This window comes from Crocuta crocuta, unplaced genomic scaffold (genome assembly GCF_008692635.1).
Source record: "Crocuta crocuta isolate KB4526 unplaced genomic scaffold, BGI_CrCroc_1.0 scaffold197, whole genome shotgun sequence".
NCBI lineage: Eukaryota > Metazoa > Chordata > Mammalia > Carnivora > Hyaenidae > Crocuta > Crocuta crocuta.
This window is the reverse complement of record NW_027532002.1, coordinates 10,465,459-10,476,968: the sequence shown is the minus strand read 5'-3', so window position 1 is coordinate 10,476,968 and position 11,510 is coordinate 10,465,459. Positions and strand designations below refer to the sequence as shown.

Here is an 11,510-nt window from a genome sequence, read left to right as displayed (position 1 = left end):
TTAAAAACAATAGATATTCACTATAGTTATTTGCCACCTGTATCCCCATTATCTGGGTGAAGAAACTGACTTGCTACAATTAGATGTCATTTGCATCCCTATTTTATGGTTGAAGACATTGAGACTTTACGAGATTAAGTAGCAAGCCTTAGATCATTCAGTGGTAGGCTTGAAATCCAAACTTGTCTGATTACAAATGACGTTTGATTATTTGCTGTGCTCTGTTGCCTGCCCTGCATTCCTATTACTAATCTAATAGCTGAAATGTATGACCAAAATGTAGCATGAGCCTTTGAAAGTTTAAAGAAAAAAAATTAGATCTACAGTATTTCTTAATATCATTTGGAAAATGTTGATGAAAAACATGGACTATAATATGATATGAACCCCCAAGCCATCTAAATCTTGCTACAAATAGAAAAAAAACAATGATTTTTTTAAGTTCATGATCTCCTTTAGAAAAATTAAATGGTGAAAATGAGTTAATTGATAAATACAAATTCCTTTTTAGAAAGGACACAGATTTAATATAAAATAATTGCCTCTTTATGACTGATTTATCTTAAGCCTGACTGCATTTAAATTATATCTTGCCCTTATTCAGACCTTATCTAGGGAAATAAATGAACCTTTCATTCTGGAAGGAGATAGAATGGAGAATGCCCCATGAGGAGACAAAGAAGAAATAGTCTGAGTTCTTAAAAGATGGATTGAGATCCTTTTCTCTCCTCCTGGTTGGTGAGGAAGACATACATATCCCACTGCAATAAATCGTGCATCACTTATAAAGCAGTCACTTGTAATGTAGATCTATTAGGAATGCCTCTCCTCCATCCCCCAGAGCCCACCACCACTGTCTTGTCCATTCAGAGCCTCCTTTGGGAGGCTAATGAGCAGTTACCTCCCCCCGCGGCCCATGGGGACACCACTGTGGTTGCTGTCTGTGGAGACAGGGTGCAGCTTGCTCAGCTCCTAAGACTCCATTCTCATGTGGAGTGTTTTTCTTTGAAGTAAAATATGTGACATTCCAGACTTTGGGCTCTTCTCCCCAGGAAAATGGAAAGCAAACACTGAGAGAATCGCTCAAATCCTTCAAGGCCAAATAGCTCCAACTGAGGCAGAAAGGATGGGGAGGGATGCGGGGAGGCGCAGAATGTCTTAGTTATTCTACCTCTTTTCCTAAGCAATCAAAGTTACTGAATAATTGTTGATATACCACTTTGTATGTGTTGACCTAGACAAGTTTACATTTTCAATTAAATGGGCTCAATTATCTCATATAATTGCATTGTATATAATAGGGGCTAGAGAGCTAGACATGCAGCATTATCAAATTTGGGGAGCACTTAGGTAAAGTCTCTTTCTTTCTCTTTGTGATAACCTGGGTGTTTACAAATACGCAGTTCGGGGATAGGTCTCAGAAGGGCAATAGATAGCTGACCCGAGGCTGGGCAAGTCCTTGTTGTAACCAGCCTGGCCTTCACTGGTGACCTTAATGAGAGTCTTTTCCACAGGATGGTGGGAATGAGATTTTGGATGAAGTGGATTCAAAAGACAATGAGGGTGGCTAAAATGAACACTGAGTGCAGAGACATCTCTTTCAAGGACTTTTCCTGTAACTGGGTGCAAAGGAATCTGACTATAGCTACAGGGTACATGAGATCAAGAGAGTGTTCTTTGTTTTATAGTGAATGGGACTGTGGGAGAGTAGTATGCTTATGGGAACAATCCGGTATCGAAAGAAAATCTGGAGATTGCTGAGCTGCATCCTTAAGTAGAGAGAAGGAATAAGAGTGCACAGGTGAAGAGATCAACCTTGGGCAGTTCACTCTTCCTAACCAGAGAGCACCCACAGTCTAGGTACAAGGAGATGGAAGGACGTGATGACAGTAACTCGTGAATGTTCTCTTCAGATTACTTCAATTTATTGGTGAAATAGACAATAAGGTATTCAGCTGAGATGAGGATGGGAGGAGAGGCATTGGAATTTGAGGAAGGAGGACAGAATATGAAATAGTCATCTAGTTGAATGTCAGGATGAATGACCTAGATGAACAACCTGAAAAAGCCTATTTCTGGGTTGTTAAGTGATAAACCTAAACATGACCCCACAACTGAGGCTGTCAGTGCAGACTTTGAATTCTGATTGGATTGTTGTAAGGTGATGATATAATGTCTGATGCACAGTGGGGGAGGGCCACAGGTAGTAGATTACCTTATGGGATTTCAAATATTACATAGTCTATAAAACAAAAATATTCTCAATTCAGTAAAATAAAGACAGTTTCCCTAGAAAAAGATAGACCTGAAATAGAACTCTTTGGGAGATGGGTTAGAAAAAATATTTCAAGGGCTTGAGGAAAAATCATTGCAAGTTGAGAAGCCAAGAGATAATGCATTTTCCAAAGGAAGAAACATAATCTAAATCAGAACATTGTTTAAACGCTGGAAGACAAAACCCATCAAGAATATTTTTACAGTATAATTTTGGAAGTGCAGAAGCATTAATATTTAAAGCAACATTTATAAATAAACTTTTAAACAGAGTTTTTTGACCTGACTTGCACACTCCCGTAGGATGTCATTCAGGTAGTACATACTCCCTGAATTTACACACCAAATGTTGTGTGTATATGAGTATATGCATATTTCTGGAAGTGAGCCTGTAACTGTCACTGAATTCTCAAAATAGATTCTGATCCCAAAAGAATTACTAATGACTTTCTAAAAAAAGAGAATGATCTACATCAGAAAACTTGAGGGGCGCCTGGGTGGCCCATTCAGTTAAGTGTCTGACTTCAGCTCAGGTCATGATCTCGCAGTTTGTGATTTCAAGCCCCATGTCAGGCTCTGTGCTGACAGCTCAGAGCCTGGAGCCTATTTCAGATTCTGTGTGTGTCTCTCTCTGCCCCTCCCCTTCTTGTGCTCTGTCTCTCTCTAACTTTCAAATAAAAACATCAAAAAAAAATTTTTTAAAGAAAAAGAAAACTTGCAATACTGGCAGAATATTTTACCTCAGAAAATTTCTGAAAAGATTTAGAAACAGCATGGAATGGCAGGAAATACAATGGACCAGGAATCAAGACTTTGGATTCTAAATTTGCACCTAATGAGCTGTCTGATAAATGGACAAATCTCCTCATTGCTTAGGATATCAGCTTCCTCCTCCATAAGAGAATGGAGCTAGAATGTGCTACCACTAAGATATTTTCCAGTTATAACATGGGATGATTACATGGACATGATCACATGCATGATTTTTGTGAACAAAAATGAAGACTGTCTTTATCTAAAATAAAGACTTTGGAAGGGCTTTGTGGCCCCTTCTGGATCATCCTTTTCTCCCTGTAAGTCAAAATGACAAACTATCTACTAACTAAAGAAAAACAACCAGGTAATATCTAGAGGATACCTGGGCTGAGTTGAAAGGGGAATAGGCTGTGAATAAGAGTGCTTCCAATCGAGAAACATTTGAGTTCCTCCTAATTTTAAGGTTTCTTCACAGAGTATATATTATAGCAAATTTCACTGACAGAGCAGTGAATTTGATGATGGTGCACAGCTGGCTGTAAGTCATCTACTGGGTCATCTGTTCCTACCATCTTAAAGCACACCTCAGTTGCTAGGAAGCCAGGTGGCTCACAATCCTCCTCGCCTCCTCATAGTCACACTGTTATGTAAGGCCCTCCCACAATGCATCAGGGTTTGATTGTGTGACCAGGGGACTACAGCAGAAGTGAGGCTGGGTGACTTCCAAGGCTAGTTCATAAAGGCATTGCAGTGTTTGCTTTGGTCCTTTGGATCACTCACACTGAAAGAAGCCACCGGCCCAAGTCAGGCACCTCTGTGGAGACACCCATGTGGGGAGGAAGCCAGATCTCCCACTAACGGCCAGCACCAATTTACTAGTAGTGTGAATGAGCCACTCTAGAAGCAGATCCTCCAGTCCCAGTCAAGCCTTCAGATGGCTGCAGCCCCAGCTGACATCGTCACCACGTCATGTCTCTCACGAGAGACTCCAAGCCAAACCCTTGCAGCTAAACTGCTACCAGATTCTTGACCCGAAGAGACTATGTGTGTATTAAATGTTTATTGTATGTTAAAGCCAGTAATTCTAGGGGTAATTTGTTACATGTCAATAGATAACTAATATAGTTGCTTTACTTTTCTTAGAGTCTACAACAAATAACACATATGATGAACAGAGAAATGGAAACCCAACAGTTTTTAGTAGAGAAATTGATAGGTATTGTAAGTAACGATCATTATAGCTCCAGCGATAGTCCTGTGTGTTCCTATGTTTCTGGATGAGCAATGCTACTCTGGGCTATCCAGAAACTTCCCAAAATGTGTGGTGAGAATAGTATTTCTGCCATACTAAACTAATGTATTTAGCTCCTGCTAATCCCTAATTCCTAGTTGCCCCAATACCTCCTCCCACCCCAATTAAAACAAGCAAATTAATCACTTCAATCACTTCATGGAAAAAGTAGAATCAGTAAAGAATAGACAAGTTATTGCTCTATTTGGAATTTTCAAAAACAATTTTTTTAAGTTTATAGTCCCATGATAACCTGAAAGCATGTGCTAAAATGGCAAGTTGTTGCAGACAACAGAAATTGAATCTAATGAAGCAAAAAATATATTTATAGGAGGGATGTCTGGGAGCTCATAACAGATTTGGAAATCAGGCAAGAATCAGTTTTCCAGGAGCTTTGCATTTTTCCATGACCTGGGAGCCAAGAGTCTGTAAGAGCAAATTGGGTATCTGATCTCTCGGCTCTCCTCAAACTCACACCATGGCAGAACCTTGTGTCTGGTCGCATGGAGCATTTGGTCAAGAAAGAAGGAGACACTGATGCTGAGCAGCAGGGTGAAAAAACAAAAAATCAATAGATGCCCCTTTTATTTTTTTCAGGAGCTAGACTTCGTCATGAGAAGTAGCAAAGAATGTTCTCCTAATTCCCGAAGTTGGGTCTTTACATCTCAAGGGCCACGCCCGGTGGCACCTGATCATCAAGTTTGCTTATCTAAATCATGGACTATGAAAGGAGGATCATACTTGTCAGGTAAAGAGAAAGGGAAGGGCTCATATGTTGGGGGAGTGGGGGAGGGGCAGCCTCTGAGAAAGGAAGATAGCCAGGAGGTCAGATCGGTGTCCTCCCTTCTCTATTCCCATGCCTGGAGGACTGGAACTTCAGCAGAGGACACTAGGATAGCCTTAAGGTCCTTCTAGAGTAGGAAGCTATTTTCTTACTTTTCTTCCAGAATAGACCCCACCAGCTAGATTCTCAGTAGGAACCACCAACAGGCCTCAGGGAACCGGGAGAGGAAGGAGATGAAGGAACCATCAGGCTCTGAAAGGCACCTGGTCACAGGTAGATGGGCCACCCTCAGTCAGCAGCGACAGATTCAGCAAGTCCAAGAGAATACCTCAATGCCAGGAGGATGCATGGGCTTCCCCTGTAAATCTCCAAAATGACTCTTAGTGTGAGGGAAAGTAAGAAAAGCCCTTGAGAGGAGAGAGGGCATCCCAAGGAAGCCATGATGATTATCAGAAGAGAATGATGTAGATTGAATTGAGAAGAATGAATATTTTCCACGACCAGCAGAAATGGAGCCTCATAAACAAATATGTCTCTCCATTGAAGGCACCCCCATGTGACAGTCCTTGGTCTTATCTCTGCAATGCACTGCGCTTCTGGTCTTTTGGCCCAATCTCCCCCAGCTCTTGATGCTCCAGATCTTTCCCATGGGAGCTGGAAGAAGAAAAGGATTGTAAAAGGTTCTTGTTTGAAAGTTACTATGGTTGTCCAGGTATGATATGGCCCTGCCCTCATTCATGACCTCATCCAAGGTCATAGCCAAAGGGAACCAAACAACTGAGTCTTCACAACAACCATTGGAAGGTCCTTTGTGCCAGCCTCCTAGCTCTGCCATTCACATACTGGGCAACCCTGGGCAAGCCCCCTCATAGTCTTGGCCTAGGCTTCCTTGTTTTAAAAATAGGATGGAGGTAATAATGGTGGGGGGGTGGATGGAGGATTTTTTTTTTTTCTTTTCATGTGCTTGTTTTGTTTGCCTTGTTTTTTTATCTGGGCCTGAGGAAATGGGGTAGAGGATGGGACCAGATTAGACTTCCTCAAATGATCATCCAGCCACAAGATTCTAAGGCTTTACGTTACAGCATTTTCTCCTGGGAATGCTATAAGACCCAGAGATCACTGTATAATCTATACTTCAACTGATTTGTAAACAGCATGAAAAATGTTCAGCAAATAGACCAAAGGCAAGAAAGCAACCCCTTAAATTCTAACAGCTGACGTTCTTCACCAGTAGACCAATGAGGACATGCTTTGGTTCTAAGCATAGTTAACAAGAACTGTTACCTGTAGACATGAGTACGTATTTCTTCCTAACAGCTGGAGCCCCAGTAGCTGGTCTAATGTTACTTTGCAGACTAAAAAGGCCAACAAATCGAACCCTAATTGAGTACCCCAGCAGGTGGTCCACCCTGTCAGCTGCACCCTACAATCCAGCAGCTGTAACAATGGCCAACCAAGGTCCACACTCAGGTCACAGCCCAATGCAAACAAGCTCACAGACTGTCTAAATATTCTAAAGAAATAAAGACAAATGAAAGTAAGCTGATGTTCAAACTGAAAAAAAAAAATAGCGGTAAGTAGGTGAAGGAGAAAGATAAAATATTTTGTCCCTTCTGACAAAACACAACCATGTAGAAAAATATTTTTGCTATATCGATGGCTAGAGTTAGTAGTGTGGTGTCTGTTTTGACTTTTTTTTTTGCCTGTTCTCCCAAAGGTAGTTTTATTTTGCTGAAAAGGCAAAGAAACGGATTAGAAAAATTAGCATTAATTAAACTTTATTTCCTTTGGCCATGGGCCACACAGTTCAAATAAAGTGCAGCCTCTAACTAAGTTCCTTCAGAAGCAAAATTTAGAATGCATGCTTAAGTTCACCTATGTTTTTGTTTTTCTGACAAGAAAACAGAGAAGAGCGGGGATAAGTATAGAAAGAAGGAAGATGAACGGGAAGAATGTCTTCTGTTTAGTTTCCTTTATTTTTTGCTTTTAAAAGAATTAAGTTGGAGAGGAGGGCAGAGCAGATTGCAAAATTATGTTTAAACCATATAAAAACATATGCAAGTATGTAAATAAACAAATACAATACCCATCAGTGAACAAAAGCTCCATTTTTCCAATGCAGGTCAAAACCCTTGGCATTATCTTTGACCCCTGGCTCACACATCCCCCTAGACTGCTTCCAAAATGGATCCAGATTCAGTCTGCCTGGGTGGTTCAGTTAAGCGTTCAACTCTTGATTTCCAGTTCAGGTCACAATCTTGTGGTTCATGAGTTCGAGCCCCACGCATCGGGCTCTGCACTGATAGTACAGAGCCTGCTTGAGATTCTCTCTCACCCTCTCTCTCTGCCCCTTCCCTCTTGTGCTCTCTGTCTGTCTCAAAATAAATAAAATTAAAAAAAAATGGATCCAGATCCAATTGCCTCTCCCCACTTCACCATTACCCTACCAGTCCAAGCCACTATCATCTCCTCTGCAGAATATCTAAGTAGCCTCCTCAACTGGTCTCGCTGTTGCTTTCCAAGAATTTGTTCCCTGTTAAGTCTGATCTGGTTCCTTTTTATCTCTGTGACTTCACCTACTGTTGAAGTCCAGCCATGAGCTAGTCCTGAAACATGCCGAGCATTCTCTCATCTCGGGGCCCTGATGCTTCACACTCCCTGTGTCCAGAACATTCTTTCTCTGGATTTTCTTTCAAGGCTCTATTGAAGGCCTCAGGTCATCAGAGAAGTCTCTCCAGCCCACTCTTAATAAAATGGCAAATCTCTGCCTGGTACTCCATGGCTCTCTTGCCCAGTTTTCTTTATTTTTGTCTACAGCACATACTACCACCCAACATGTCTTTATTTGCTTATTTATTATCAAACGTCTCTCCCATTAGAACTTACACTCCTTGAGATACTGTTTTGCTTGTTGCTGTATCCTCAATGCCCACAATGGTGCCTGGCATATAGTTGATGTTCAATAAATATCAGTTGAATAAACAGATGAATGAATCAATAAATAACTAAATCAAATGAAGATACAGGAAAGAAAGTACAGGAAGCTATGGGAGAGTTCAGAGAAAAAGAGAATACACAACCTCCGAATACATCTGTAAGGTAATAGTACAGGTGACCATTGGATACTTTTCTCAGTTTTCCTAGATGTATTATTTCTGTAATAAAAAGTTAATATTTATCTTAAAACAACTTTCTCAAATTTAAAATTGCAGCTAGGATTTCAGAATAGAAAACAGAAATATAAGTCGAGTTTTTAAAAAAGTAATGTCTCGCAGCTTTAGGAGAAGAGACACATCAGAGAAGGAAAGGCTCTTGAGAGGAAGGCCCAAATAGTCTCAGCGATGCCGTCACCCACAGAGCTGTCCCAGCCAGACGCGCGGGCTCCCTGCCACCAGCTGTGTCTCGCCTTGGGCTCCCAGGCAGCAGCACTGACCGTCCCCTAGAGCTGCCTTCCCCGCTTTCCATTCCTACCACCACTATCGTCACAAACATCCAGGAGTCACTGTCATTCCTCACTCCCTTCCCACCTCCCCAAGTCCATCAGGTCCTCTCCCTTTCTCCTCCTGCATCTTTCTGACCTATCTCTCTGGTCCCATCCATACCGTCATCGCCTTAGGGCAGTGCTGGATTCAACTCCCTACACCTCATCCACCTCCTCAGGCAGGCTCCCCACGGCTCTTGGGGAGGAGGGGAGTGTTTTTCTAAAATGCAAACCTAATCATCCCAGTCTCCATACATCTAAAACCCCCCAGCTTAGCACACAGGGCCCCTACTGGATCTGACCCTGCCTGTCTCTCTAGCCTTCCTCCTTCACAGGCCTATTGCCCTTCATTCCAGCCTGACCCGACTCCAGCACTGGCGCCTTACCAGCCTCCTGGGCCACCTCTTGCCTCCATGCCTTGCGCATACCCATCTGTGTTCTTGGAATGTCAATCCTTGGCCTACTTAATGGGCACCTACTCTCAAAAACTCACCTCTCTTGATACCTTCTCCGGAAAGTTCTCACTGGCTCCAGTTGCTCCAGATGCTATTCCTCTGGGTTCTCGGAGAAACCTAAGTTTTGTTTTAGCCAATGGTTTACTCATTGGGATCTTACATTAGACTGTTAACCTCCCAAGGAAGAGCCCATGTCTTAGACTGAATATTCACTTTAACATTTGACTCAGTGTTTCACATGTAGTACACATTTAATAAATAATTGCAAGAGGAGAGGGACAGGGGATAGAAGGAAGTCAGGTAGGTAATTAGATTGAGTCTATACATATGTTGAGAGAAAAGTACATAAGATCTTAAGATAATGCACACTAAGCCTCTGTCTGTGGATGTTTGCAAACCTTGGAGCTGAAATATTTTGAAGCGAATAGCATCTTACAGTCAACAGCAGATAGGCCATGTGTATTTCAATCCCAGTGGAACCACTTAAAAGCACATTACTTAACCAATTTAAACCTCAGTTTCCTTATCTAGTAAATGAGAGGAAGAATATTGTTTCTCTGATAAAGCTGGTATGAGGTTAAATAGGACAATTCAGGAAAAGGGCTCAGCACAGTGCCTGGAAGCAGTAAATGTTCAATAAATGTCATTAGTGATAACGATGATGATAATCGTTAGGAAACAAGACTCCAAACGTTTTTAACAGAACAGTGAGAGGAGGCCGAATAATAAAACTATCCAATGTATCAAACTGGAATCTCAATCAATGGTATTTCAAAAGCCAGCCCCAAATCTAAACCATCATTTGAGGGCTTGGGGGTGCCAACCAGCTGTTCATTACAGTATGCAAGCCAGAAGCACAAGAAAAGAGAGCAGACTGTTCAAATAGCTCATGATTTAACAGCTTCTCAAAACCATGGTTTCAGAATGGTCCCACAGGACGCCAATGTATGTTACATGGAATAAATTGTTCTCGAATCAAATAAGATCATGAAATTTTGTAAACCAAGCCCACCAGTGGTGTTTTCCGCAAGATTTCTCCGAGCATCTCTGAGAAGGGGATAGCAGGATTTGTCCAACGTTTTTAACCCTGACATCCTATTTTTCAGATCATCTCTTGAGGCTTTTCAAAAATGCCCCAATTTAAGGAAAACCCAAGGATCTAGCATTTACCATTCCAGTTCAACTGGGAAAAAAGAAGAGAAGGAAGGCAGAGAAAAGAAAAGAACATACAATGTCCAGATAATAGTATGGGTAAATATTTTGTACTTTTCTCAATTTTCCTAAATGTATGAAAGTGTGTTAATTTCATAAAGCACAGATAACATTTGTCTTAGAAAAATTTCGTCAAATTTAAGACTTAGCTAAGATGTGAGAGCAGAAAATGAATCAGAAAGTTGTTTTTTTAAGTCAATATTTCACAATCGAAAAAATTCTTTTTACATTTATTTATTTTTAAATGTTTTATTTATTTCTGAGAGAGCGAGGCAGTGTGAGCAGGAGGGGAGGGTCAGAGAGAGAGGGAGAAACAGAGTCCGAAGCAGGCTCCAGGCTCTGAGCTAGCTGTCAGCACAGAGCCCGACACGGGGCTTGAACCCACGAACCGTGAGATCATGACCTGAGCCGAAGTCGGACTCTCAACCAACTGAGCCACCCAGGCGCCCCTACGTTTATTTATTTTTGAGAGACAGTGAGACAGAGCACAGGCAGGGGAGGAGCAGAGAGAATAGACAGAATCCAAAGCAGGCTCCAATCGGTCAGCACAGAGCCTGACATGGGGCTTGAACCCATGAACCGTGAGATCATGACCGGAGCCGAAGTCGAACGCTCAACCCACTGAGCCATCCAGGTAACCCCATGTTTCACAATTTTAGGAGGAGAAATCCCCTATGCCTTGTGAAGTAACAGAAAGACAGAAGGGCCTAGTTAATGAATGCGCAGTCGCGACAGTCTGAAAACGGGGGCCTCCCCAGAGAGACGTGATCCTACCTGGGCCCGACAGCTCAGGAAGCCCCTCCTGTTGGCTTGGGGCATCTGCTTGGACCTGGGGAGCGGAGGGCCAGGTCTCAGCAGACACCTCACTGAGCAGATCTTCAAGGGAAAGCTGGGTTGTTACTGAGACCCCAGCACACCTTGACCCTTTCCTCCCTTCAACCCACACAGCCTCCAGGAGGGCAGCTTCTGATGGCCTAGGGCCCGGCTTCTCCAGGGCACTGGGTTCAAGTCGGGCTACCAAAGGCCACACCAGCCTCTCACTTCCATCACTGCTGGGGGGCCCAAGCTCTTTCTTTTGTGTTCCCTTGCTTTCAAGTATATCTGGTGACTCTGTAAGTTTCTCCCTTTCATTCCAAATTGGTTTCCTGTCATTTTTATGAGAAGGAATTTATTGGTGCCTTAAAAAAATATAAAAATGTCTTTGTGCCTAAATCTTTCTTTAACAGGCTTCTTTACAATGTTTTGTTCTCTATCCTG

The 11,510-nt window shown here is 42.2% G+C and overlaps 1 long non-coding RNA gene across 2 annotated transcripts in view; it reads left to right on the top strand.

The window, feature by feature from the left end:
• The first annotated feature begins 3,759 nt into the window (after positions 1-3,759).
• The window catches only part of LOC144240957 (uncharacterized), a 41,402-nt gene continuing 33,651 nt past the window's right edge, over positions 3,760-11,510 (top strand). For both annotated transcript variants that reach the window (XR_013337898.1, XR_013337897.1), the window contains exons 1-3: positions 3,760-4,074; positions 4,919-5,069; positions 10,148-10,292. This is a non-coding gene — a long non-coding RNA (uncharacterized LOC144240957). The remainder of the gene's footprint in view (positions 4,075-4,918; positions 5,070-10,147; positions 10,293-11,510) is intronic.